Here is a 27,796-nt window from a genome sequence, read left to right on the forward strand (position 1 = left end):
TCATCAGGTGATCGGTTATAGACGTATTAAGAATAATTATGTGGGCACAGGTTTTGTTTCGTTCAATATTTAACATAAAATGATCAAGACAACTAGATTCGCGAGTAGGTATTGTGTGCCCAATTAAAAATCCTTGCATTGTCAACATATTTAAATACCGTATTCTATTATTCTTTTCATTATTGTTTTCATTTGGTTTAGCCACTATGTTTATATTAATATCTCCAGTTATGATAGTATTTTTAATAGATTTATAAGAGGTTAATTGACTATCTAAAGAGTTTATAAATTTGTCTGCGTTAGTATTAGACGGTGAGCGATAAATTCCTAGGATTGTGTAGTTGTTCGATTCTATTTGTAGGCAGGAAGCTTGATCTAATTTAATCTCTTTTACTGTAGCATCTAAAGAATCTCTAATATAAGTTACTACACCGTCATTTTGATTGATATGATTCGTGGTTGCATGTGAGACATAATCTTGTAATATAGGAATAGGTTTGTTTGGTGTAAGTCTACATTCTGTGAGAATCAATATATCTGCTGTACATTTCAGTTGAGTAAGTGTAATATAAAGGTCATTACAATTGCTGTATACGCTTCTAATATTCTGAGAAATTATGGTTAAATCATGATTTTCTTTAATTATATGTTTGGATAGTTGCTCAACATCACACTGTGACGCGAGCTGCTTCACTATTATCTATATCTTGCAATGTATCTATATTTCTGTCCATGCTTGTAGAATATAAAGGGTTGGTGTATGCATGTTGGTACAGGGAATATTAGTGTATTTGAATAAAGACGTAACATATAAAATATAATAATTTAATAACCTATTTAAGGGAGACTGAGAGAAATGTTGTGCATGTAGATGTATTTTATACAAGAGAGTTTGTTTAGAAATGTACTTAATGAGTTTATAATATTTGTTTATGTGTGTGTGTGTTTTTATTGTGTAAGTGTGAATGTTTTGATTGGTTGAGTAGGAAGTTACTATTACAATAAAGGCAAGACTTAAACTAACTAATAATATAAACAAGCTGAATGTTAAAGAATAGCGGAAGTTGCGGCATAGTCATTTTTCTTTGAGTGAAATGTCTTGGATTTGTGCCTCATTTCTAACTAATATAATTTTTGAGCTGTCGTCTTTTCTTAAATAAACTTTCCCATAAGCTGTCCAGCAGTACTTGTAGAGTTTGCGTTTAACCAAATCTCGCGCGAGAAAGTGAAGACGAGCTCCCTTGGCAGTTAGTTGACTTGATATATATATAGGAGTATCGGCAGATGAAGTAAAGCCTAGGTGCTTGGCACAAAGTTTTGTTTTCTGCCTTATGTTGAATGCCTTGCTCAATCTTAACATTTCATTTTTACAAATGGTAGATGAGGTCTCAACTATTATTGTAGTGTTTTTAGGTGTATCTTTTTTAGCACGTACACTATAGACATCCTTTAGGTCAGACTTGTTAATCTGACATCCAATAGTCCGAGACAGGCATAGAACCATGTCTACTAAATCCGTTTTAGCTTCATTGGGTTTTAAAGGCACATTTTTAATTTCAAAGTTTGACTTCCTGCTATCTTGTTGAATACTCTCAATTTTATCCTCCAACATTGTTATATATTTCCGATCTTCCTTAATCTTTCCTTCAAGTTGTTCTATTTTATTCTTCATTTCTTCATTTTGCGATGTTAGAAAAGCCAAGGCATTTTCAATATTAGAGTTAGCTTGTTTAATTTCCTGCAATGACTCTATAACTGTAATATTTCAAGTTTAAATGTTACCCTTTACCGTAAAAGGCATTCGAAGTTGCCTGAAATTAACAAAATCATATAATAAGTAAAGGTAATAGAAAAGTCTCAAGCAGAAGACTAAAACTAATTAAAGCTTTATTCATACTCCTAAAAATTATCGATAAAAGATTTAATAAACATTCCATTATACGTGGGCACAAATTAAATGAAGATAAAATAGATCAATTAATGTAAGTTAAGAATATAAAGGATTTGTTTGTCTTAAACCCCTTTTTTCAAATGAAAGTTTCTCTTTTTTATTCAGCTTTTCTGATAACAAAATAAAAGAAAATAGATAGGTTCCTACAATTTAAGTAATGTAAAAATGAATGTACTATTCCGATATTTATAATATAAATCTTATAACTATAATCATCTTAAGTAAACCTTTAAAAATATTCAAAATAAATCCACACTCCGCATTATTGAGAGCAAATATGTTTGTATATTCAGCATCTACAAAAATTACATTAGACTTCAATGAACGATGTCAATAGAGTTTAAATCGTATTTTTTTTGATGTGCTAAGTGATGTCTGGTGTTACCTTAACGATGTCCTCGCGCGTTGCAAATCTGTAACAAAACATAATATTCTAAGTCAACAATTGGGTCAAAAAAGTCAGAAACAGACATAAAACTGGCAATATACTTATCATGTCGTAAAAGAGAGTAGGTAACAGTTTATTGGCTCTTAAAACGTGTTATCGTTACATTTGCATAGGGCCGAAGATGTTCGACCTAACACTATCTGTTTTTATGATCTTGATACGACTACATATTTTTGCAATACTGCAGAATGTCCTTACTTTAATACTCTAATAAACATATTTTCTTTATGTATCAGTATTTGTATATTAGATAAATATATTCCATGTTGTCGCTGTCGAATTAATGAGATGATGTCACATTTGTATTATTTGCATAAATATGTTTTTGGCAAAGGCACCAAGAACGTAAGAATTGTTGAAAATTATGGGCAAAGTATTTCTAGTTCCTTCTGTACGATGGTTCAGAACATAGGTCATATTATTCCCTAGTGTTGAAATTTTCTGTGATTTTATTTACTTTATATACTACTAAATATTTATACTGAATAGAAAATAATCAATGCCTCCTCTTACAATAGTTCTCTAATGTAGAGCCATATTACTATGTAGAAAATTAGTGCGTAATTTTTTATATTTTAACATATCAAACAAAAGAAGCAATTAGATAAACGAAGAAATCAGTGTCCCATAAGTATTTGTCAAACAATTAAAATCCAAGTATAAAAAGTTTATAATTCTGAAGATGTTTTAATCGTATTTGAGCTCGTCTGTTACGTGCTCCATTGGGACAATAATCCTCGTTTGAATCATAATTTATCTTAATTAATCCCGCTTCAAGGAACAATTAACCAAACAATGGGAATTAATAAAATTGGGAGTCTTAATTACCGCTTTTATGATGCTTTTTCTACTTTGTGAAGGATGAACGTGGATTTTTTATTGAGTATAAATTTTCATTATGTCTCACCATGGTTTCACCTCGCGCTCGTCAAATAGAATAAGAATGAGGGTACAAGATTGTCACTCCATAGGTATTATTACTGCTAAAAGAAATGTTATGGAGCTTTAACATTACTTAACAGTATAATATGAAGGTGACCTTAACTTGTGTTTTGAGTAATTTCAATGACTTGGAATTAACATAACAATATTTAATAGATACAAATTTATATTTGGTCACCAGTCACTTATCTAACATTGCAAAAAAACTATTGTTATATCAACAAACATTCCTATAACTGTTTACGGCGTTGCATAAATCAGTCACCCATCACACGAGAGCGTGGTGTGGTAAACGTCAGATAACAGAGGTTTGCGATGGAACTCGTATAATTCACTAAGTGCTGAATTTTGATTGTATGTACGGCTTTAAATCTTCCCGAATTTTGCGCTCGCTGATCCGACTAAATCTATAGTAGGTATAATGAAATCGTTGGAAAGTCAAAACTGTACAATAATTTATGAAGTGAAACTTCTTTATCGGGGTTGGAAAAAAATTTAGTGTAACATTTTTTCGTTACGCGCCATCTTTGATTCGACGTACTTCTGTAAAGTTGCATATAGTAAGTTATTTTTTGAAAAATAAGGTCATAAAGAAGTTTCACTTCTTACGTGTGTACACGCACACATTTTTTTAACAGAATGCTGGGGCGTGATATACGATATCGAAAGTATAGTTTTTTGTATGTATGTCCGGGCTAAGCTCAAAAAATACTGAATGGATTAACTTCAAATTTTGTACAAAGATTTGAGCCTTAGAATGGACATAGGATAAGTTTTACCCCGGAAATCCCACGGAAACGGGACTTTTCTTTGACTACGCGGGCGAAGGCGCTGGCGGAAAGCAAGTGTATTTATATAACGCTAGCTAAGTTTCAGTTCTACATATTAAAGGTGCACGCTCCGTTTGTAACATTCGCAGTTAATTAAACAATTACGCGTGAATATATAATACGTAATATATTATTTTGACACTTTGTTGTATGGCTCTACGTTTCCCTTGTTTATTTTGCATGTTTGTTGATTATTTCAAGTGCAATGAGACATCTAATATGTAAATTTGTTGTATTGTTAAGACATAAAGATTTATAGATACGTATCTATACTAAGTTATTGGTGTTCTTCTTATGTATACCTATTGTGTGTACCTACTGTGTAAGTAAAATGATTGTGTAAAATGTTTCATTTTAGAAAAAAAAACACATTCATTTAAACATTGATTTTTGGATTACCTATATTTGTACATTAAATACCACCAAATTTTCAACCTTCACAATGCTGTATCCTTTTATAATACATATTTAAATCGCAAATAATTCGTATTATAATTTTGTACGGCGAGTGTCGGCGCCTGAAATACGGGGTCTAGCATTCATCAAGACTTTTTTAAATGATTTTTAAGGCAGGTACAACGAGTGAATAGCTAATGAGGCCTGCATTCGGCGCTTTGTTACGCCACATTCATTACCAGCTCCCATCGCAGTTTGTTTACAAAAAACTGCTTTGTTCCTCGCCGTACTCGGGGGTAGCAATTTCTCTAACAATTTAAGGTTAAGCGATCCCTTATGGGAATCAAGTGAATTGTTTAAAAGGAGTTTCAGGGAATATCAATCACAAAGATTTGATACTGAAGCATAAATGTTTCATTTGACGACGTGGTTGGCGCAGTGGTAAAATAACTGCCTACTGAGCCGACGGTCCCGGGTTCGATCCCCGGTCAGGGCAAATATTTGTGTGATGAACTCAATTATTTGTTCTTGGGTCTGGGTGTTATTATCTATATATGTATTTATTAAATATTATATTTATCGTCGCCTAGTACCCACAACACAAGCCTTAATTGAGCTTACTGTGGGACTAGGTCGATTTGTGTAATAATGTCCTATAATATTTATTTATTTATTTATTTATGTGTGAGTACTAGGTACATTCATGTACTTACTCATATTATATTCTACAAAGTTTTCTACAACACTGCTAAGGAAAGTTTTGGTGATGTGTCTTGCTTTCTATATCTTATTCTTATTCAAAAATGTACTATACCTTTGTTTAACTATCTTCTTACAGCTTATAATTAAAATAAAATCATCATTTTTAGTAATTCAATTGTTTTAAATTAATTATAATCATGAATTTTAACAACGAAACCAATTTACAATTAATTAATCTGTGAATAATAATAATATTTGTTCGGCGTAGTTAATTGATATTTAGTTCTATTTTTATGTAAATGATTCACGTGGAAATAAATATAGAATATTGATTTTTACCAAAAGAAAGGAGAGCTAACAAAATAAGAGCGTGTTTGCAAACAGGCGTCAGAAGTGAAACCTCTTTGGCAAGATTCAAAATCAGTGCCTTACTCCATGATGGTATTGCCATGAAGCGACCTTGAAATTTTACTCTAAACGCGCCTAATGAAGGTTCACTTCAAAATTTGAACATTAGTAAAGTAAAAGCACAGATAATATATTACATACTGTACTAGTCTTATACGTATAAATACATTTGTAATTGTACATTGACAGAATACTTGTGACTTTGTATTCATCCTTGATGTAGCTGTACATGCTTCGTAGCTAAGTCAATCGACCGTAACCCGTTCAGCAATAATTAGTTTCCAATGTATTGTGGATCTTGAAGCTAATTGTGGATTGAACGGGAGTTACAAATAGAAAGAGAAAGTACAAGGGTTAAGATTTCTTTCACGCTCATTCATGCGAAACAATACAATACTGTTTATGCCCCTTATCCAATTCTTGAGGGTGCAATTATGTATTTGGGCCAAGGTAATTTGTCTTCTATGGTGGCTGGATAAGTATTTAAAAAACTATACAGATTTTTGTTTGAAATCTAGTTCCTATTACTAATGTATAGTTTTTAGCTCAGGATTTTAGATATATTTGACATGAAACTATTAAATTCAAATTAAACGTTTAATTTATGAAATGTTCATGAAATTATAATTTTCGTTGATCATATTCAATTAAAGGTTGTTTTTAGTCTTGAGTAATCCATCTTAAAACAGTTTCTTCATATATACGAATAGTAAAACTACTTCACAACAAAAATATAACAAGGCTTTAACTTTGACCTCCGCGTATAATGTATGATATACAAATCCGACCTCTTTAAACTTGCACAATTGCATTGACAAATAGCAACTAATAAAGTTACGTGGAGTGACGACGTCAAGAACACACCACATTCGTAAGTTACAGCTTTCAAAGTTATGAATCGAGTTCTATTTACTCATGGAGTTTGTGTTCGCTGTTTAGGATTATTGTAGGGAATTTATTAAACAACTTGAGACGTAATAATTGTTGATATTGTAGAACGAACGGTCTGCGAAATTGTGATCAAAAATTAGGTCCTTATTAAGCTGTATTACTTTTTCCTTGGTCTTAAATGATAGGTCATTTAGCATTTGAATATATTTCTTATTCCTTCATTTCGAGTGAGGGATTCATTTGTCACGTTTCCAGTGGATAGGCGACGGTGATCACTTATCATCCACCAGCCCATTTGCCATCACTGAAGATTTCCCTAGTGTACAAAAAAACATAAATAAATTCCCGCATACAACGTAGACAATTTCACACCTCGGTAAATTATTAATTTGTTGTCCCTTTGTGCAGATTATCTGAGGAGGTATGCTATAACTAGGCGTGTGCTTAACCGGGTGTTATGCCTAATTCCTTTTAACTATTAAAAGCAATGGTCGTTTCAGCATCTATATTAATGGGGTCACACGGTCTAACAACGTCACTAAATCTCGTCACTATCTTTGCCTATTATAGACACATTAATTATCTTTTACAGTCTCGTTAATAGGCTTTCTAATTAATGTCTACAGTTTCTTACGAACGTATTTTTAAGGAGAATATTTTTAATAGTCAATTTAAAAGCATTGTCACAATATCACTCTTGTAAGCGTTATTTTTATTTCTACGAATTTCATATCCTGAATCAGTTTCATTATAATTTTCTATGAACTTTGAAAATGTTCAAGGTACAAGTCAAATGTAGCTGCAGGCGGTCAGTTATAAATGTTTTCGTATGAACTTTGCAAAATAAATGTTTTATTGTTTATTTGTGAATAATTTAATCTTCAGTAGAATTTATTAATATTATCTCAATGGTAGAATTGAATATTTCTTATTTTAATATCCAATAAGACAATTCTTTAAATATTTTTAATAAAACCCACCGTCCCACGTTAATATTTTACCAGATAACTAAAGAAGTTGTATAAAAAAAGCTTATAAAATAAATCGCTGTGGTCAATTCTAAGTCAACATAATATTATATTGTATTTGCCATTAGTAAATACTCAAAGAGAAACGGCACGCATAAGGAAAATGGGGTTGAATCACCCTTTTGACGTTATTTGAATTGTTTTATAAAGGACCAAACTATTTTATACACCAGTTCACAACGAAACTAAAATTTATCAACTTATGTTAATTTGTATTGGTTAAAACCTACATAGAATCAAAATAGCAAGTAACATCATTTACTAATTACTTCTACAGAATTTGAAGTAATTATTTTTGATTTGTAAATTAATAATATTTAGAATTTGGACGGTTAAAGTTTTTTATTAAAATTTTTCCTAGAAAAGAAAGATTGTCATCCTTTTGAAATTAAATTCACATCTTACTAATGTTTTGTGTAATTTTATTCATTATAACGAAAATTATATACCAACGAAAAAGAGGATTGTATTATACATACTTACCCAAATATTTGATTTGAATGAGCCATCTGTGGTTCATTACACGTTGGTCAATTGACAACGTTCAATTTGGCGGGTAACAAGTCGTAAATTTGTATTACTGACAAACCTTGGTCGGAGCGCAGTGAACACATAAGCCATTACAGCATTACACAGCCACAGAACAATCCCTAATTTACTTGCTCATAGCGAGCTACAAATGGACTAAAATATTAATGTAGTAATGGCCTCGCTTTGCGATTATTCCGCTAAGTGTTATTGCAAAAAGGTATTATTAATGAATTTATTAGATTAGCTTTATGGACCTCGTTTGTTATCCTATAAATGTTGCATAGGTTATTCGCGAATGTTTATTTGAACACTGTCTCTCGTCGTTGATATAGTTAAGTTTTAATTGTTTGCCATTTAGTTTCGAGTCTCTTACAAATGTTAGTCTTAAGCAACTAGCTGTGCCCCACGGTTTAACCATAACCCATTGGTCTTAGGGTGATGGTATATAACCTTTCTCGATAAATGGGCTATCTAACACCGAAATAATTTTTCAAATCGGACTAGTAGTTCCCGAAATTAGCGCGTTCAAACAAACAAACAAACTCTTCAGCTTAATAATATTAGTATAGATAAGATCAATACAATTTACAAAAATAATATCCTCTTGAGTTAATGATGGTTAGCGACGATAAACACTCAAACAGATTACGCAAGGTCGTTTTCTTATTTACTTGTCTTTCCTCCTAAATCCGCTTAGTTAAATACTATTATTAGCACTAGTGGAGTTTTATCCCTTCCAAATACCGCTTAATTGTCAAGTACGAAAGAAGAGGTTGTTATAGTCATGCATTTCTTTGTAAATGTTTACAATACAATAACACAGAATATACGTATGAAGTAGCGTTTATAAATAATTAATTTATTCTAAGTGAATAAAAAATATTAATGATCTAAAAAAATGTTTAGTTTAACTTAAAATAATGTTTCGCAAGAATTTACACAAAACAGGCATTATTCCCTTTTTTAATAACCGTAATTTAAGTCCAAACTTTTGCTTAATGCTTTGCCGTAGTTAACCAACTCTAAATAATCTGACAGCAGAGAAACAAATAACTTAAATACTCTCGCAAAGGAACCCTAATTAATGGTAAAGTTAGATGCAGAGATTAGTACGTGTAAATTAAAGGGCGAATGTTTCTCAACGGACTCTGAAATTTCCCTTCACTCGCCGTCTCTTATTTCATGTCATAATTTTAATTTACGTGATGAAAATGATATCCTTCTTTATAAAAACTTTCTATTTTGAATAAAGTTGCAGGTAGCGTGGAATTAAATGTTACTTGATATTTTGGAACGGGTATAATTGTTTTTCCTCATAAAGTTATAATTAATCAAGCGAAAAGGCATCACGTATTTTATATATCACGCATACAACTTTTTCATTTTGTTATACAGTTTCGTCCATTTATAATTAACATAATTATTATATGCTATTTTCATTTCTAAACTAATTAAATATAATCTAATTAATGTTATCCCGTACTAATTAGTTTATAAAACCAAAAACCTCTTAAATTTATAAATATAACAGGTATTTAATATATTGTATACACTTACTCTATCATACAAAAAGGATCGGTTTAAAGTATTGCATAAATACAAGTCAAATATATTCAGCTCTTAAGTGCGTTATAATAGCGGGATAACCCAGTTTTCTATTTAATTCAAAGTAAGATTTCTCTGCGATAATTTGATTATCTCTTTCCGAATTAAAACCCTTAAAACAGAGGACCCTTTTACATTTAAATGGGATGTTTGAGATGTCACAGGCAGGCGGGATCGTGACAGTAAGCCCTCGTGTCCTGCACCCGACCTACCAGTTAAATGAATTATGCTGTCCACACGACGATATATAACTTGTACACCGACTTTAGTATGAGGTGTTTCGAATTAAATGCTCCTCAAATCATTTAAAACTTTTATAACCGATTTATTGAAAAATAGAGGAGGTTTTATCTAACAACAGAAAATTCAAGGTAAGGTTTATATTAAAAATTAAAAAGTATAAAACACGTCAAAACTAAGTTGGTGTATCAAGTTAAACGTTTTAACTTTTACTTATTTAAGGCACCGACTCTACTTGAAGTTATTTTTTACATTTTGTTAAAATACTTAGTTTATTTTTATTCATTAGTATTATATAGATGTTTCAAGCCTCTTAAAGTGAGCGTGGTCACGGGCGGAATTATTTTTTAATCCTATTTATTTACTAACCCCATTCGCGTAAAATGAAAAACAGGAAAGTATCAAATTGTGTTTACTTGCAGCTTCCTTGTTTACCTCTGAAGAGCTGCTGCTTAATGATTTTAAGTAACAATTACGTAACTACGTTAATATTATTGTCATACTAGATTTTTCCTTGTATCTTAGTTTCTTTATTTATTTTTGAACTTGGTATGTACATACCAATACTATAATAGCCTTTGTTTTTCAACATTTTACCGATATTAAAAGTTACCTAGGTACGTGTTAAATAAGTTTGTGTCAAATTTCATTAAAATCCCTAATAATAAACGTGCAAACATTCACATAAATTATTGAGATAGTTGCAAAGGATTTGGGTAAATAACCAATAACTTTTACCTTTAACTTGACTTTGAGTTACACAATATCCTTGGGGATGAATTTTAGTGACCGATTTGGACATAGAAAATATTGCTTAATTATTATAATGGTATTTTATGAAGAACTTTCATTATCTAATGATTTTGAGGAGCTGATATTAATAACTAGAAATTGATAACTATAATTGAAAAATAATTATGATTCTTAATATTATTTTCCAACTGAATCTAAAAGTTTTAAGCTCTGCATCTAATAGGTACATACGTAAGTATGCATTACTAACAACTTTTTTCACCAATACGCCTCCCTCATTAGTTTCTAAAAAGTGACATCACATATTTTAACATTTAAATATATAAACGTAATGAAGCTATCAGATTTCTTTGTATTCCATAAACATGTTGGAATTATTTCAACTATAGGTCATTATTATGTTAATCGTATGAAATCAGATTTGAAAGCAACATTCAATATAATTATTGACATGATGAAATTTTATGACTTCAGTTTCACATTTCAAATGAATCAGTAATATATACATGAAATGACTGTATTGTACAATATCAAATTATATTATAATTAATTAGAAGACTGAATCATTAACAATCAGTTAATTCCATTTCTGTATATTTTGTGGGCTCTAACCTTTGAGTTTTTATTCTTGATTAAAAAATACCATTCGATTAATTATTATAAAGTTTCAGATAATTAACAATTTAATTTCAATCTGTATCTATGATAACTTTTGCTTTAAATCTACATGTAGATACTAAGCAAGTGAAATTACTAGAAAAAAGATTGATTCAATTTCCATCTAGGCAATGTATACCTCAAGAATAAATCGTCTCGCGTAAATACAACAAAAAAACAATAAAATTATATATGTATTTAATGAGGTGTTGTCATAATTTATGAGCAGGTTCGAAAGATAAATTAATTTACAACAGTAACTGGTGCTAGTTTGAAGCTTGCATACAAAATCAATGTTGTTGTTAATTCTCTTGAGCATTTGACGAGAAAACTAACTTTAGCTCTGGTACACGTACCTACGTATAATTAAATCAGTGGCTTGTAATAAATTTTGTTTAAGTTTACAGTAGAATATAATTATGTCTTGTGTTAAACTTAATATTGAAAGTTGTTAACTATTTCATATACAAAACTTTAAATAAATAACTTTTTGTTGCCACTGCCTTGGCATTACAATATATATTTACTTTCTATAATTTTTCATTTCGACTCTTAAATATATCATCATAATATTAAATTCATCAACATTATACATCAGTATATTGCCATAAATATTAATTAGTATTTTTATTAGAAAATGATATTTTCCAGCTTGTGTATTTTGCTACCTTACGATGAAACTTAATGAAGGGAAATATCATCGCATAATGTAAGAAATTACAAAGAAAAACCAAATTAATTCATTTGTGTACGAGCTACCAATCAGAGGGAAAGCAAAAGAAAACTGGAGAGAAGTAATAGAATAGCGTAATCGAATTCTCGGAATTCGGGTCGGCAATTGTTCATTTCAATTTTGATTATTAACCCCCATTAATATACAATAAACCACTCATTTAATTGACGTTGCGTATAATTTTGTTTTCGATTTAAATAAGCCCGGTTGTAAGCAATTTCATTTTGAGTCACTTCACTAACAAATAATCCATTTGACAAAATAAGGAAAAGAAGCTACCTAAGCGTTTTAAGGTTTCGGAAGTGGAGACTGGCCGTTTGAAGTAATGCTTAAGTCTTAATAGCCATTTAAGGGGTTTGCTCTAAATTAAATCGTATTTAAAATTTCTTACAACTGACTATACTTTTTTTTTAACTGCTGTTATTACGATTAAATTGAAACTCTAGTTCAATCGCCATGTTGCAATAATTAATTTATATCGACCGATGACGTCGTTAGTACCTACAAAACCGCAAAAACATGTTTCAAATAATATGACGAACTTTTTCCAACTTTGACAGTATTATCATTGGCGATAATATATCGATATTATGTTAACAATTTAACTATGTCGCAGCATGTTTAATGCAATAAAATATATTGCGTGCCATTTAAATAATAATTGGATATTTTATTATCAAACGTAAAATTGTATTTATCGAGTGACATTATATATTTAACTAGCTTTTACCCGCGGCTTCGCTCGCGTTAAGAAGTATTAATATTAATTAGGTATATTTTTGCGGCTTTGGTACTTTTGTTTAGCGTATGTAAAAACTTAACAAAGTCTCAGCCCAATCGGTATAAAATTGACATAGTTTCATACAAACTTTCATCCCTTATTTAATCCCCTTGGGGGTAGAATTGATCCAAATCCTTTCTTAGGGGATACCTACCTGCATGTCAAATTTCAGCCCGATCCGTCCAGTGGTTTGGGCTGTGCGTTGATAGAGCACTATATCAGTCACCTTTGAGTTTTATATATATAGATTCATTCATTTCATGAACGGTACATATATTGCAGGAATCACGCGTGGCATTTGGCGGAAATTTGAAAAGTGCTTATGCATTCAGAATTCCCATTCTTCCTTTTGAGCGACTTCTTAAGGATTTAAATCCATTGTACCAACATGAATGCCTTTTATATTGCTACGAAACATTAATAAACTTTTCCCGGTTTTCATGAGGGCTACTTTGATGGCAGAAATTATTTACGTTGTCATTTTGTGAAATTTTATATTTCTTATGTTATGGTTTGGAAGATAAACCAAAAGTTCTATTAAAAGATGTTGTGTTTCAGATTGTAGAGTTACTATTGTTATGTATATTTTTATTAATAGAAACAAATTTAGGCCAAAGTTTCGAGTCATTACAAAACATGATGTTGCTTTACCTATCTAAACAAACTAATTTACCATAAACACACACGCCATTGCCCATTACCAATGTAATATAGTCGTAAATAGGTAGGCTTTAAATTGCTAAATTAATTTAACCGAAAGCCACGTTAGCCATGTAAATTTAATCAGCTCGCAAACAAATGACGAAGGTGAGGCGCTCGCATTATGGTGGATGCCCGGACATCGTTTAATATGAAAATGCGGCTAACCAACGCGAAAATATGACGACATTAATATAAATCGCACTTAGTCCGACCGCGACGGTACGCTGCGGAAAAACAACTACCTACCAACTCGAAGAAACACTGAGGATAACAACATAATGCTCATGTCGTTAATGTGCCAACTGTATGAGTCTAATGTAAGTCGCATTTAACAAATACGCTTTCTCATAATTGTGATTTATACTCGTTATATGAGGCAATGATAATAATAATGCAAACACATCTGAATTTTCATTTGAAAAATGTCGAATGATGTTGTTCAGGAGTTAGACTTGAAAAAATGCCAAATATGTCACTGGTTTACCTGGAAAATTTCAGACGAAGTATTTGCTGCAAGTTATTTGCAGTTTGCATAACCAAAAGAAGTATAAATATCAAGTTTATCTTCTCTTTTCTTCGCAAAAATAGAAACAATGTGAAGAAATTAATTATGTTGTTAGGTAATTGGTTACTGTTAAATAACATCTATTCTGTTACTATCTTCACAATCGTGCATTTTAAGGGCATAATTTGGGACAAAAGGAATGCTTCAGTTGGAAACAATCCGTTTAATAGGAAGCACGTACCTTTGTGAAATAAATAACGAAGTGAACTTTGCCCTGCATAAAACAGAAGCTCTTACAAAAGAGACTATACAATGCTTTAAAAGGTTTTTATTTCTTGTAGTCGCTTCCTAAGAATCCAATAACAGTTCGCTGAGGTGATGAAATTCAAAACCTCTTCAGTCTATTTGATGTCGATTCAAGTGGATATCGACACGGACTTGCCTGACATGGCGTTGGAAAGTGCGAGTATAAAGGGATTTTATATTTCTTAAATAGACATTATTAAAGGTTCTCTCTTTAAGTTGGCAGAAGGAATGGGAGAAAATATACTATCAAGTTAGTCTACAGAGGAGAGGAACAAGGATAAGGCTGTTTTAATCACGAAAATCTCAAATCTTGTATGTGCACTTTTTGTTATACAATATCATGCCCAATAACTGAAAGAAAGTTATAGCTTGTCTGTCTGTGTATAGTCTGAATCATAAACACATTATAAGTCACACGCATGTAGCGGGTAGAGACTATATACATTTTCATATGTTGATACGTGTCTACCGTGACGTAAGCTATTTCCTATTTAACACTAGACTTGTATTCTCTCGGATAACCTGTGGCTGACCGCAGACCTCAAACCAATGCCATAATATTATATGCATCGAAACTGTAATATGACCGACACGTAGGTACACTATTATAGTAATGATTGCGACGTCCACAAATTAATGTACTTCATCTATGTGCGATTAATCACTAAACTAATGTTGTAGTATTTATTTACTTAATGATTGTGTAGTGTTTAATATCTCTTTGAATACATTCATATTTTATGACGATTTTGTAGTGAATTTTAACAGAACGGATTTTTTTTTTCAGTTAAGTACGCATATTGTTTATATTTCATTACTTAAATCCTATTTTTATATCAATACTCGCAATAGGCTTTTGTACAAACTATAATAATTTATATAGGTAGTTATAGCATAAAATAAAGAAATATTTTCAATATTTTAGAGTAGCTTCACATTGCATCTAATTAATATTCAATACACGAACTAAACTGAAGTAAAACATGCAATGTAAAGCGACACAGTTTAAACTGTATGATATTGAATTTTCAATCACATTAAAGCGTCAAATATGCATGAAAAGAGGAAATTTTCTAGTCTACTGAGTTGCGAGTTCATAAAATATGCTAATCAAAGTAATAAAATATTTAGAGATTCGCTTTGAAATCGTCTCTTCAAAATTTATCAAAAAACGTTCCAAATGTAAAGAGATCTTTTTTTACTTTATAAATGGGAAAAAATTTGTACCCTTTAACCCTTTTTTATCTGTTCTATTTTGAATGAAAACGTTATTTATAAAATGTGATTCTAATCACCGGTGGCCTTGCGACGTATGGATGTTTTGTCGAACTTATTTTTATCTATTTAATTAGGATCTGTCCCAGGAGGACCAAAATTTTTTGCACAAATGCCCGAAATAATTGTATATTTAAGTCTTTTTATTCAAAAGGGGTCAAATGTTTATTTGTATATAGGTATAGGTAGAGCCAATACTGTATGGCGACGGTTGGTATTTATATATCTACTAGTAGTCCGCCCCGGCTTCGCCCGTGGTACCTACATGTTTAAACTATCCTATCTCTCAAGTTGGATCGAACTGCACATGGTGTGCGAATTTTATTATAATCGGTTAAGTGGTTTAGGAGTCCATTTAGGACAAATATTGTGACACGAGATTTATATATATTAAGATAGTAATATCTTAATATATATAAATATATCTATATATATATAAATATATTACCAACTTTCTGTTCCATTACAACAGAGCAATTCATCAATTAGTTAATTTTTTATTACATAGAGTAATTATGAAAATAATAAATTGAGCTCTTGACATGTATTTTATATTTTTATATACTTTCTTTGGGTAATAATTTGGAATCATAAAGATTATGTGCAACAAAATAATCAAAATAAATACCTACAAACACACTAAAGGTAGGTAAGTTTGTGATGAAATCATTGATAAAGAGTCATTTTTAGGAAACAGATATTTCTATTACCTATTAATTAATATAATATGTAATAATTTGTATTTCAATGTGCTTAAAATAAAAATAACACAAAAATATATTAATATTCATATAAACCATTTCAATTTTTTTTTCTAAATAGGTACATACATTTAGACGTCAATTAAACATGGCTTATAAAAACATTTAGCTCATTAGATAAATCTTCTAATTAATGCCTCAATTAAAAAAGCACTAAGCTTTTAATAGCAGTGGATAAAAGGTAACTTTTAAATTCACGAATTTAGAATAAACAAGGAAAACCATTTTGTGTTAGATAAATGTTGAATAAAGATCGCAGTGAATTTTGATAATACGATAACTTGGTAAGAACTGAAGAAGGTTTAAAAATAATCTAATAATGTTACGTTTTAGTTTACTTGATATAATTATTCATCTAACATTGTAATTTTAGTCACTACAACTAAGCAAACAATATCTTCCTTTTAAAAAAATATCACTAATCATAAGGAGATTTATAATTAGTGAATATACTTATTTATTGAAAGCATAAATATATTTTCTGAACAAAATCTCTCTATATGTGTGTCTCTATACTGAATAAAATCGGTAACTGTATTGCATTGAGATATACAGACGGAGACGACACCGCCTACATCACTTATGTTCCGCTCAACATACGCCATATGGCGTAACTGCACGCTCATTTTTTATTTGTTTTAAAGTGAAACGCATCAAATATGCCTTCGTGTGTGTTACGATATTGCACAAATAATACAAACAATACGGAAAAGTGCAAAGGAATAACTTTCATCGGTAAGTACCTAACTAGATAATAATTTTTAAAACTTAGTTAGAGCAAAAAAATGGCGCACAGATTTTGTTCGTGGTGTCTCCTCCATACGTAGTAATATTATCTCAATGCTGTATTGGTATATTATTCCCGATCATAAAACGACAAAATTGATTCAAAAGTTCAAAACAAATTTTCAGATTTATTAGAATCATTAATATTCATTAACAATTAGGTAACAGTTAACAAAACCTAACTTTTCGTATAATTAAGTTTTCATAACAATAAATTAAGTTTGGACTAGAAATTTCCATAATCCGGTCTTTTACTCCTATAAAAGCAAGGTAACAATTCTACGTAGAAAACGAACCCGAAGATCACTAAGAAAACATAAACAATTTTAACAATGACAAATCTTTGTAATAAAATAAGGTATTTAACTTAATCCAGCATCCAACATTAAAACAAACAACGCTTCACAAGCCTCCTTTGTAAAACGAAGCTTTATAATCTCGTCTACAGTTCGTACTATAATAATTCGACGTTCTCTTGATAACTTTTTCCAATGCACACATCTCTGAAACATAAGTCCACAAACGCAAGTGGTTAATGGCTAGAACAATTTTTAATTTAACAGAATGCTGCGTTCGTTAAACTTCAGCGGTCACGATGAACAGAACCTATTTTAATTTGCAGAGGGGAATAGTAAACAGAAATGAGATGGATGAAGTGAAATGAAAATAAAGTGCAGGACGATATCGAAAGTAATCAAAAGTTTCCAAACGAGAATGCAACAAAACTAGCCGTAGCCGTTTTATTAAATAAGTACGAGCAACTTTAAGTAACTGCCGAAGAAACTTGCTCTCAATCAATACGTTATCATTCGCAGGACTTCCATTTGGAAAATGTTTCACCGAGTTCGGAAAAGTATCACATTTTTTGCAAATGAACGCTTGATTGAATCAGGTTTTAATATAATGAATTAAGAATTGCGGTATGGGTGCCAAGAATCAAGAATCATTCATAGTAGATTAATTGTTTCTAAATAAATTTTGGTGAAAATTGTTGGGACGATGAGGACTTGATGAAAGTTGTGGGGAGTAAATGCTGGCTGCTGGTTAGCAGTCATATTGGAATACTACATAATATGGCCGGCCACGATGGCCAAAGGCTGAAAATGATATCGTAGAGTAAATAGAAAAATAGAGAATAGTAATAGAAGATTGTAGAATACATAATATTAAAATGAAAAAAAGGACTAGGTACGTATAAACAAGTCTCTATTTCCCGAAGTACATGTAATTGATCAGTATCGAACATTATAATATTATGATTTAAAATTAAACTAGGCTTCTGAGACTGATTTTATTATGCTTTGAGTTTTGACCCAATTTGTGCAATGTGCATAGAATATAAATTTTAAAATAATTATTTCACTTCATAAAATTTTATTTAATTTTCGAAGCATTCCATTCCCTATCTGGGTTCTAAATAAACAAGTAGATGGCATCAAAGGTAGGTAGTTATATTTAATAAAATAAACATAGATACCCTTATTAAAAATATAAACTAGATGTTACTAGGTGATATTACCTACGACGCAATAGGTTCAAAATATATATTTATGGAACATGAATTTTTAAAAGCAAAGATCTCGCTATTTCGACCACGTTTATTCCTAGAGGACTCCATCCAATACCTTTGGTATAAAAACGAATAACCTGCTAGCTATGTTGCAATAATGATACAAACAATATCATGTAGATAGACTAGGACTTTTTTGTTAAAATCTTTATGTAGTGTGATAATCATACCTAGGTTTGTTGTTAGTAAGTAGCTATTTATTTCTAGCTATCTATTTCTCTTTATTCTTCGTGTTATTTTAAAAATACATTTACTTACACAAAATAGGTTTTATAAATAATTTTGCGGTACATGGCTACCTGAAATATATTGATGTTGTTCTTATTTTACATTTTTATGAACTGCGTAGTGGAAAATTTTGCAAGAGTGGCAATCAAATTTGTGCCGAGCATGTCAGAAAAAGAACGACATCCCGGCAGAAGTCATTTATGAATAATTTAATTTAATAATTGTAAACTCATATTGTGTACCTGTTTCTGATCAACATAAAACATTTACTTTTCATTTGGGAAAATTATACTTACTTAAAAATCGTAATTATTTTGATTGATAGACAATTTTAGTTTTGTTTATGACTAGATAATGTTTAATTAAAATAAAATAACATATGCATCAGCATATACATATAATTGTATATGTGTTGATAATTAGACAAAGCCTGATATAGAAATTGTAATATGAACCGCATTAATACCAAACTTAGCAAAACAAAACAACACGTCAGTTATGTTTCCTTGTTTATGTATCAATTATAATGTTAAGGGCAATGTTTATGCACAAGGTAATACGGCTATTCATTTGCCCTACGCCGGCTAGCTCATAAGCCTGTATCTTTAATGAACACTCGATAACTACAAAGTTACAAACGCTTGTTAGACATTTAATTAACCCAGGCGCCTTTGCGCTGTTCAGCACATATAGACACTCGAATCCACGTGTTCAATGTAAAAACAAACATACGTAGCTGAGCTATCCATTACTTAGTTTAATTATGACTACACATGGACATCTGGACATGAAGTCAGGTATTTCAAATAGGTCAAATGTCAATGCTCAGTATTGTATTAACTCAATACAATTATTAAGCGGTAATAGGATGTGAAATTAGAAAATAAATGACATGTACAGCGTAAATGAATTATAAATGTTAATAACTCATTTTATATGTTTATTGGATCAATTTATCGCATAAATAAATGTCCAATACGCTCAGCATTCAATTTTACAGATTTGTAAGATTGAAAGATATTCAAATGACAGCCTTTTAATTTATATAAATTCTAACATCGGAAATTATGAAAGAAGATAGGAAGCGAAACACGAAAATGTTTGATATAAAAATCGTATTTAATTTGTTTTCGCCAGCAAAGTGGAAATGATTGAAACAGAAAAGTAAATTGAGAAATTGTTAACTGGTACAATTTTATTTTGAGTATGCATGAAGAAACTCGGTCACTTTTAGTGCTCGCTAGAAAACCATCGTGTTTATAATAGTAATTGTAGCTTCGCAACGCTCAAAGCTTTTGTCGCGCAATGCTCGCAATTGTAACGCCTTTGTACTAAGTATGGATGTTTTGTTTTACTACTGCTTTCAAACAGAAGATACGGATAATATTTAACAGACCCATGTACGTTTGAGGTGCGAATCCGACCCAAAATATGATAGAGGAATAAGACGAGCTCGAATGTCCATTCATTTTTTATCTTGTCCGTAAACGGATTTAACATGGCATAAAGTATTGAACGGACATAAAGCTATATTCATAACAGGATGTACTTATCAATATGTTTATAAATTATAATTCCTAACAATGTAATTAGATAAATTCCGGTCGTTACAACACTTAACATAATTACAACATTATTATAAGCATGAAAATCCTGTAGAAAGCTTCAGTACCTGTTATCCTGCGTGACATAATATGCTTATACGTTGTTATTTCTTTTCGGTATTATTTAACTAGTTAAAATGTTCATTAAATAATACAAACAAGAGTTTTCGCTGATTACCATACATAAGTAACCAGATCAACATCAACAGACCATTGTTCTACGTTAGAAGCCAACCTACACCTTGATAAATAGTATAGTAGAAAACTGTATAGACGCGGAGCGTAGTCCCCACTTTTCGTAGCATTAAGCTACAAAACAATGACGCAGGTACAATATCCATAACCAGCTTTCTCGTTCTTCCGAGCTAGTTACTTCACTTGAGATGTTTTGTGCGCGTTATTTACTTTTTAAACCGAATGCGGTATTTAACGGCTCTGTTAGGAAATCTCGCATAAGTGGCATTAATTAGAACCATTTAATTAGAAGAAAATCACATCTGGAATCAAATAAAAGGTTATTCATAAATAATTTATAATATAATTTTCGCATGTTGAATTTTATGTTTACAGTTGGTCTTTTTTTATTTATTTCATGATTAACTAAATAAACTTTGCCATCAGTTTCTAGCAAATATCAAATAGCTTATGGGTAAATAGAAATGAAAATTCTCAGAAAAGTTCTAGGTAGACACAATATAATTTTATGGAGGCAAATGTTTTTCTTTACTTTCACGCGATTGTGTTTTTTTCAAAATGAAAGGCTTTGGTATGTAGGATTTGTCCGGATTTAGAGGGTGCCGATCCCAGCTAACCACTGGAGGCAACTGAATACATTGGTACAAAAATATACGTATTTCTTGTTAACAGACCTCGTGAAAAACAGGTCAAACAAGGAAAAATATAAAGTAATAAGTATTTTTTCACATAATAAAATTTGAAACATTAAAATTACAATGAATAGGTAGTAGAGATTAAATAATAAATGCTTAATGTATTTCAAGTGAAACGAAGTTAGGCGTAGATCTTATTTTGTTATAATTAATTTAATTCGGCCGGTATCAATTCGTTACTATATATCATTAATTATTATAATTAATTTACTATGTATAAACAATTCAAAAAAAAAGCACACAGAAAGTACAAAAAAGTTAAATTACACCGCGCTAAAAGTTGTATCCGATTATGTTAATGCAGTCTTAGTGTTGTAGCCAGCTAAACAAAGGCCCAGGTGGCACTCAGAAAATTATGCACAGCCATATGGGGGCTAATCCATCAAACGATCAGGATCGCTAGCTTTCATTAATCATTCTCAACTGATTAATGTGTCATACAAAATAGCCAGATAATATAATATCCCCTATACTCCTCAAAATTGATGAAGCCGCCGTGATTTTCATGGCGCAGTTGACACAATACTGGGATAAAAGAATTGTTTGACAAGTTAATTGATTTGGGAAGGGTGCCACTCGATTAGATTCCAATACGCGTCAGTTCGTAGATTGTTGTAGCATTGGGAATGGCGAGAGTCAAGCAGTTTGTAGAGTTACCTGTTTAATTACACACTAATTAAATTCAAATACATAAATTAACTTATTCATCTATACTTGGTGTATAATGCGCCTTTGATTAGTTATACTTATCACACAAAAATTCTGTGCCTCCAGTGAATAAGGGAGTAAGACGAGTTATTCCCTTTGGTTTTTATTGCACCATTGGATTCAGCTCGTCAAAATACACAACATATCAAAAGGTCATATCTCTAGCTGCGTCCTAACCCATTTTTTCGAATGACCCAAACGGTATAAGTAGGGTGTGATTAACGGTATAAGTTACCTTATCCATCATTTTAGGCAATCGCAAAGGAACTATTCGTCTCGAGTCAAAAGTACCCACGAACACAAAGACGTATGTGTAGTTATACTTTTTGAATAAAGACTTAATTCATTTTGTTCCATCAGTCCTAACACTATTTTAGTATAAACACATTTGTGTCATTTTTCTAACATGAGCATAAAGGAACAACTCTTTTAGTGTCATTGGTTCAAGTGATGACATGAGACAGTTTGGCATTAATGCCGTGTTGCTATTGGTCTATTAATTGAATACTGCACGGAAACAACACACCATACCTATTCCTTATTATTTTTAAATCGTTTTTTTCAATAAATCTCCAACAACAAATCTTTATATTTTTTAAAAAAGGTATTTATCAGTTAACTTGGGATACTAATATATTTCTATGGAAATTAACTATTTTTTGCAATAGATATTAAAAATACAGTTAACACATTAAGTGCATTTAATGATATTATACTCTTTGTTTATATAAATACAGAACGATAATTGAATCATCTAAAAAAAGCCAACAAAAATGTTAAACTTATATTTTCTTCTTAAATAATTGGGTAAGTTTAAAAAAAAAAAAACTCGTTTTTAATTTTTTTTTAATTATCTTACTACAATAATCAAGACAATAATATTATAGTCTATATAATAGTCGCATAAAAAAAGTATTTATAACCAGGCTTGACAATAATTATGAATATTGTTTTCTCCGCATATAGCGTTTTAGCCACTGTGCTTTGGTAATTTGCCTTTTTTATAGGAAAAAAATCCGCAATATCGATACTTCTTTGGACCTGCATTTTCGTAAACATTTTATGGATACTCTGGTACCACATATTTTGAAAAAATGGGGCTATTGTCACGTAGAGTCTCTTCAAAGTGCGTGCCACAAGTCGTATTTGCATCCAAGGCACCTTCAAATCTGTGCTTAATTTTGCATAAAATCTTTGCGGCTCATTGTATTTTCTTTATTTATCTACATTATATTGATATTATATGATATAGACATTGTTAAAATTCTATATCATGCCGTAAAAAATCGCCACTGACCACCTATAACTTTTCCTGTATTAACTGAACATACAGGAATATGGTTTTCGGTCTTCTCTTATCTCTTTATAGTGCTTGTATCCTCTATGTATACCAGCATGACATTGTGGCGTTGCCACTTTTATTATCTATATTTTACGAAACGGAACGCACTTGATCGAATTTTAAATTGATTCGACGATTAATTTTCACTAGGACAATAGTTAATACGCAAAACGCAATACGCAGTTGATACGTATTTAATACCAATACTCAATGATTGTCTCCTGCTAACCTGTACAGACTAGGCTCATTGTGGTGACTGGTGAAACACTGTATAGCATTAACAACATAGTACTGTATTATTGAAAGATCGATTAAACGTTTATTTTACAATCTACGACTTTCATTATACATGGGTAACAAAACCCCATAACATATTCGGTTTTACTCCGGACAACATCTTCAGCCACCCAATCCCCTTGCTTGAAGTCCAAATCCAGCGGAGGACAATAATCGTCATTTACTAAAATTGAAGGTTTTTCGTCCTAGTATAAAAGTTGTCTGGATCCCATTTTATATACAATCTATAGTATAATACTATAGATATCATGTGAAACGTGACTTGGAAAAAAATTATTCAAATAAATCACAAAATAAAAATTTGAAACAATCTTAAAAGTTACGAAAAGCCCAATTATACGTCAAAATGACGCACAACATCCTCTTTACAACCAAATGGCGGAATTTACCTGGATGAGCCAACTATGTACTGCTAGGTCTCGACGGCTAATAAGTTGGTTCTGGATTTTGCAGCGATTCGATGGTAAATATAGAAGAGTTCATACGTCAAATTTACGTAGATTGGACTTCTAGGGTTAAATGCATAAATACCTAAATGTTGCTTTGTTTTTATTATCTAATAACGAAAAAAAACCCGTTGATTTCATTCGTTTTTCAAGCTACGTGCATAGTTTTTCCACTAAAATGCCTCAATTGATTCATAAAGTACACCAAATTTCAAGCATAATAAGTCACATCATTTCTATAAAACCAAAACTGGCAATAATATAAGTCGTGTTGTGCGATTATGAACATAGTGCATAAGAGCATAAGTCGTTATATTGCAAAAAGTAAAAAAAAAATTATGTGAATACATTGAGTTATTCCATGAAGTACTCGTTCATAAGGCCACAACTACAAAAAAACACGAAAAAAGTATATTTATGGGGTTGTTACAATATCTGTTCCTATGTAAAAATATAGTCTAACATCATATCTTACACATACAAGCTTAAAATTTTGAATTACTAAAGATTTAGTATTGATATACAGTTTTTTGTCTCTCCTGAAAAGTGCTGTTTTTGAGTTATTCCCTTATTCACTGGAGGCACAGAATTATTACCACCGATTTGGAAAATATAAAAATAAAATCTAAAGTTGTTGCATTACTTGCTTCAAATTTAAAATAAAGAGCGAAGTCTTTAAAAAATCGCGGCGTGTTTCATGGAATTTGGGTAAATACTTACTTAACCATGAAAATATTTTCATTTGAAAATACTTTTTCCAAGTATTTTTAATCTTCATATTCAAGAGATGTTCCTGTATTGTGGCCGAGAGCTCACAGATTTACAATATTTTCTAGCTCATTATTTTGATTCTTCATAACATCTATTCGCACTGGAAACGATTGTAAATCTTGGTTTCTAGTAATGTGTTTTATTATAACGTTGTGAAGGTATAGTTATATGAATTATTATCTATATTTTCTCTGGCTTTTCGTAATCCACATTAAGTTTATGACAGAAATCATTCTCACATTGTAAACATGATTAACATATTATTTCTTATTATTTATATTGTTTTTTTGTTTAGTAGACATAATATTACACCTACATAGGGCGTATAATATAACATGATTTGGCAAGTGCCTATTCTCACCTAAATTTATGAAATACTCATATTAAATTCACATAAAAGCCTTTACGATGTCTTATAATCTGCTTATAAGCAAGAATAACGTGCATTATAAAAATGGAAATTCCACATTATATAGTGATCGTAACAGAGCTTTCTACAAAGCTATCATATTTTTATAGTTTTGCGGTATTTGAAGTTTAATATTAAATATTTATTTTATTTTATTTAGAACTATTTGAACTACAGTAACCAATAGTTAAAATATGTTTGTCGTTTTCTTCTCTATAAGATAACATTATATTAATAATAATGCTATCCTTTGCAGCAAATATCTTGAGAATGTCGACTTTACTGATGACTAGGTAGTACGTAACGTATTAGCGCTCTATAATACAGCCTTAATCCTTATAGGCTTTCCTGCAGTGGGAATATTAATAGATAATACTATAACGACGACGTTGAAACAATCGACATTAATGCAAAGGGATTATTCGTATCTATCGATGAATTATGCCTGAATAATTGCAAGCTCAAATAGTGACTGACATATTGAATAATATGATACATACAGAATTAACCCTAAATATGAAGCTAACGGCAAGCTGGTATAATTAATATTGCAAACGTTGTTAGGAGATGGTTCATGGCATGAGTCTGAGAGTCGGGGGGCATTAGGTTAGTCGGTATCGGGTATTTGTTGAAACCCTCATAATATAACTGTTGAGAGAACAAAGCTTGTGGGTTTGACCGTATTCGAAAAGGGTTTGTTTGCACCTCTCACAAAGTGTATTGTTTATTTTAAATGAACGATCTTACGTTTAAATACGATGTATTATTAATGCCTTTAATCTTAAATGGGTTTCCATCTGTTACATTAAGCTTTTTTTAATTTTTGTACTTTTCAGATTACTTAATCGTTACTTTATAATTTTATATTAGATTTTTACCTATCTTAATTAACATGCATTTTACAATTAATAGTTGAAAACTATTATTTAACCATTTAAAATAATTAACTCTTAAATAATTACATAATACACGTACACAATAAAATTATTAATTAATATTTATAATTAAGTGTGTTTTATAAATTTAATCGAATTAATAAAACCTCGAGAACATCCGAATGAAAAGAACGTTGTTTTATACAAAATTTTGCTTCACAATAACAACTCTACAAATTAACTTTTAATATTTAAAACTCGTTTCATTGTTATCGCACAGAGAAGTAACTGTGTATCATCATAACATTTTTGTTTCGACAAGCTCACAAAAAATATTATTCTGGTCTGATAAAATAAAATTTAGAGGTATTGAATTTGCTTGGCTCATTTTATTGATAATAATATAAAAGGAATAATTTAAACATTTTAGATATTGAGATAGGTTTAAATATGTTCTATTAAATCGATTGAAATCTCTTCTTCTCTGATACTTAAATTAAATCATCGTGATAAGCGGAGGCATAGCAAATAATTGTAGGTCAACTAATGATTTACATAACAGAATCAATATCTTTTCGAAACAGCAATAACAACATAATTATTCATTATCATCCCTTGAAATTAAGGTTAGCAATCGCAAGGACATCAAAGCTGTCGAGAGCAGTAAAACTTGATAAACCAACCTTCATGGAATGAAAATTATAGGCATGTGACATCTATATGGTTTGTTTCAACTCTGAGCCCATATCTCTTTTTGATAAAAGTATACAAAATATCATAACTATGCATTATGAAGTCTTGCCACAGAATATAAATACGATCGTATAACATTTAAGAGTTTTCTTTGTAACTAGTAGACTTTTTTCCATTATGTATGTTACTTTGCGAGCGTTTTAAACTTTTTCAGTACTTTCTTGTTCGGGAATTTCTTCTTAGGTTAGACTCGAGTTCGTCTACTTGACTAAGTGCTTTCGTTCATTTAAAACTTAGCTATCTAATAAGCTAACAGTTTAAGTAGTCTTCAATGCACATTTTATTCAGTATTTAAATAATAGGAACTGGATTTAAATTTTGCAAATGTATTAATTATGACCATTTTGGATAACATACAACTTTACAAAGATTAATAAATTAAAGAAGGATTTTTAAAGACATGACGACAATGAACACAAATAAAAACAAATTATTTGTGACTTTTACTACGAAAAAGCGTAGATTTCAGAAGGGCTTTTTGTATTTACAAACAATAAAAGCTACCGATGCAACCACTCTATCAAAAATTGCTAAAATAAATATTTGGTGGAGTTGTAAACATCTATTCTGTTTGTATAGAGATTGGTATCAAATGGGCATTTTGCATATGGAAAAAGTGATAACAAGCGACGTGTGTTTAAAGGTCTGCAAATATTTTTATATTCAACGTTC

The 27,796-nt window shown here is 30.7% G+C and overlaps 1 protein-coding gene across 12 annotated transcripts in view; it reads right to left on the reverse strand.

Moving 5' to 3' along the window:
• mub (poly(rC)-binding protein mub) overlaps positions 1-27,796 on the reverse strand; it is a 160,309-nt gene that overhangs the window by 113,820 nt on the left and 18,693 nt on the right. For 11 of the 12 annotated variants that reach the window (XM_090106489.1, XM_090106488.1, XM_090106490.1 and 8 more), the window contains exon 2: positions 2,337-2,364. The exons of the other annotated variant lie outside the window; for it this stretch is intronic. The gene's annotated coding sequence lies outside the window, so the exon portion shown is untranslated. The remainder of the gene's footprint in view (positions 1-2,336; positions 2,365-27,796) is intronic. 12 annotated transcript variants of the gene reach the window in all.

The sequence above is a fragment of the Colias eurytheme genome, chromosome 10 (assembly GCF_061535395.1).
Source record: "Colias eurytheme isolate Ceu_HAF_F1 chromosome 10, ilColEury1 Martin Lab GWU primary, whole genome shotgun sequence".
Classification (NCBI taxonomy): domain Eukaryota; kingdom Metazoa; phylum Arthropoda; class Insecta; order Lepidoptera; family Pieridae; genus Colias; species Colias eurytheme.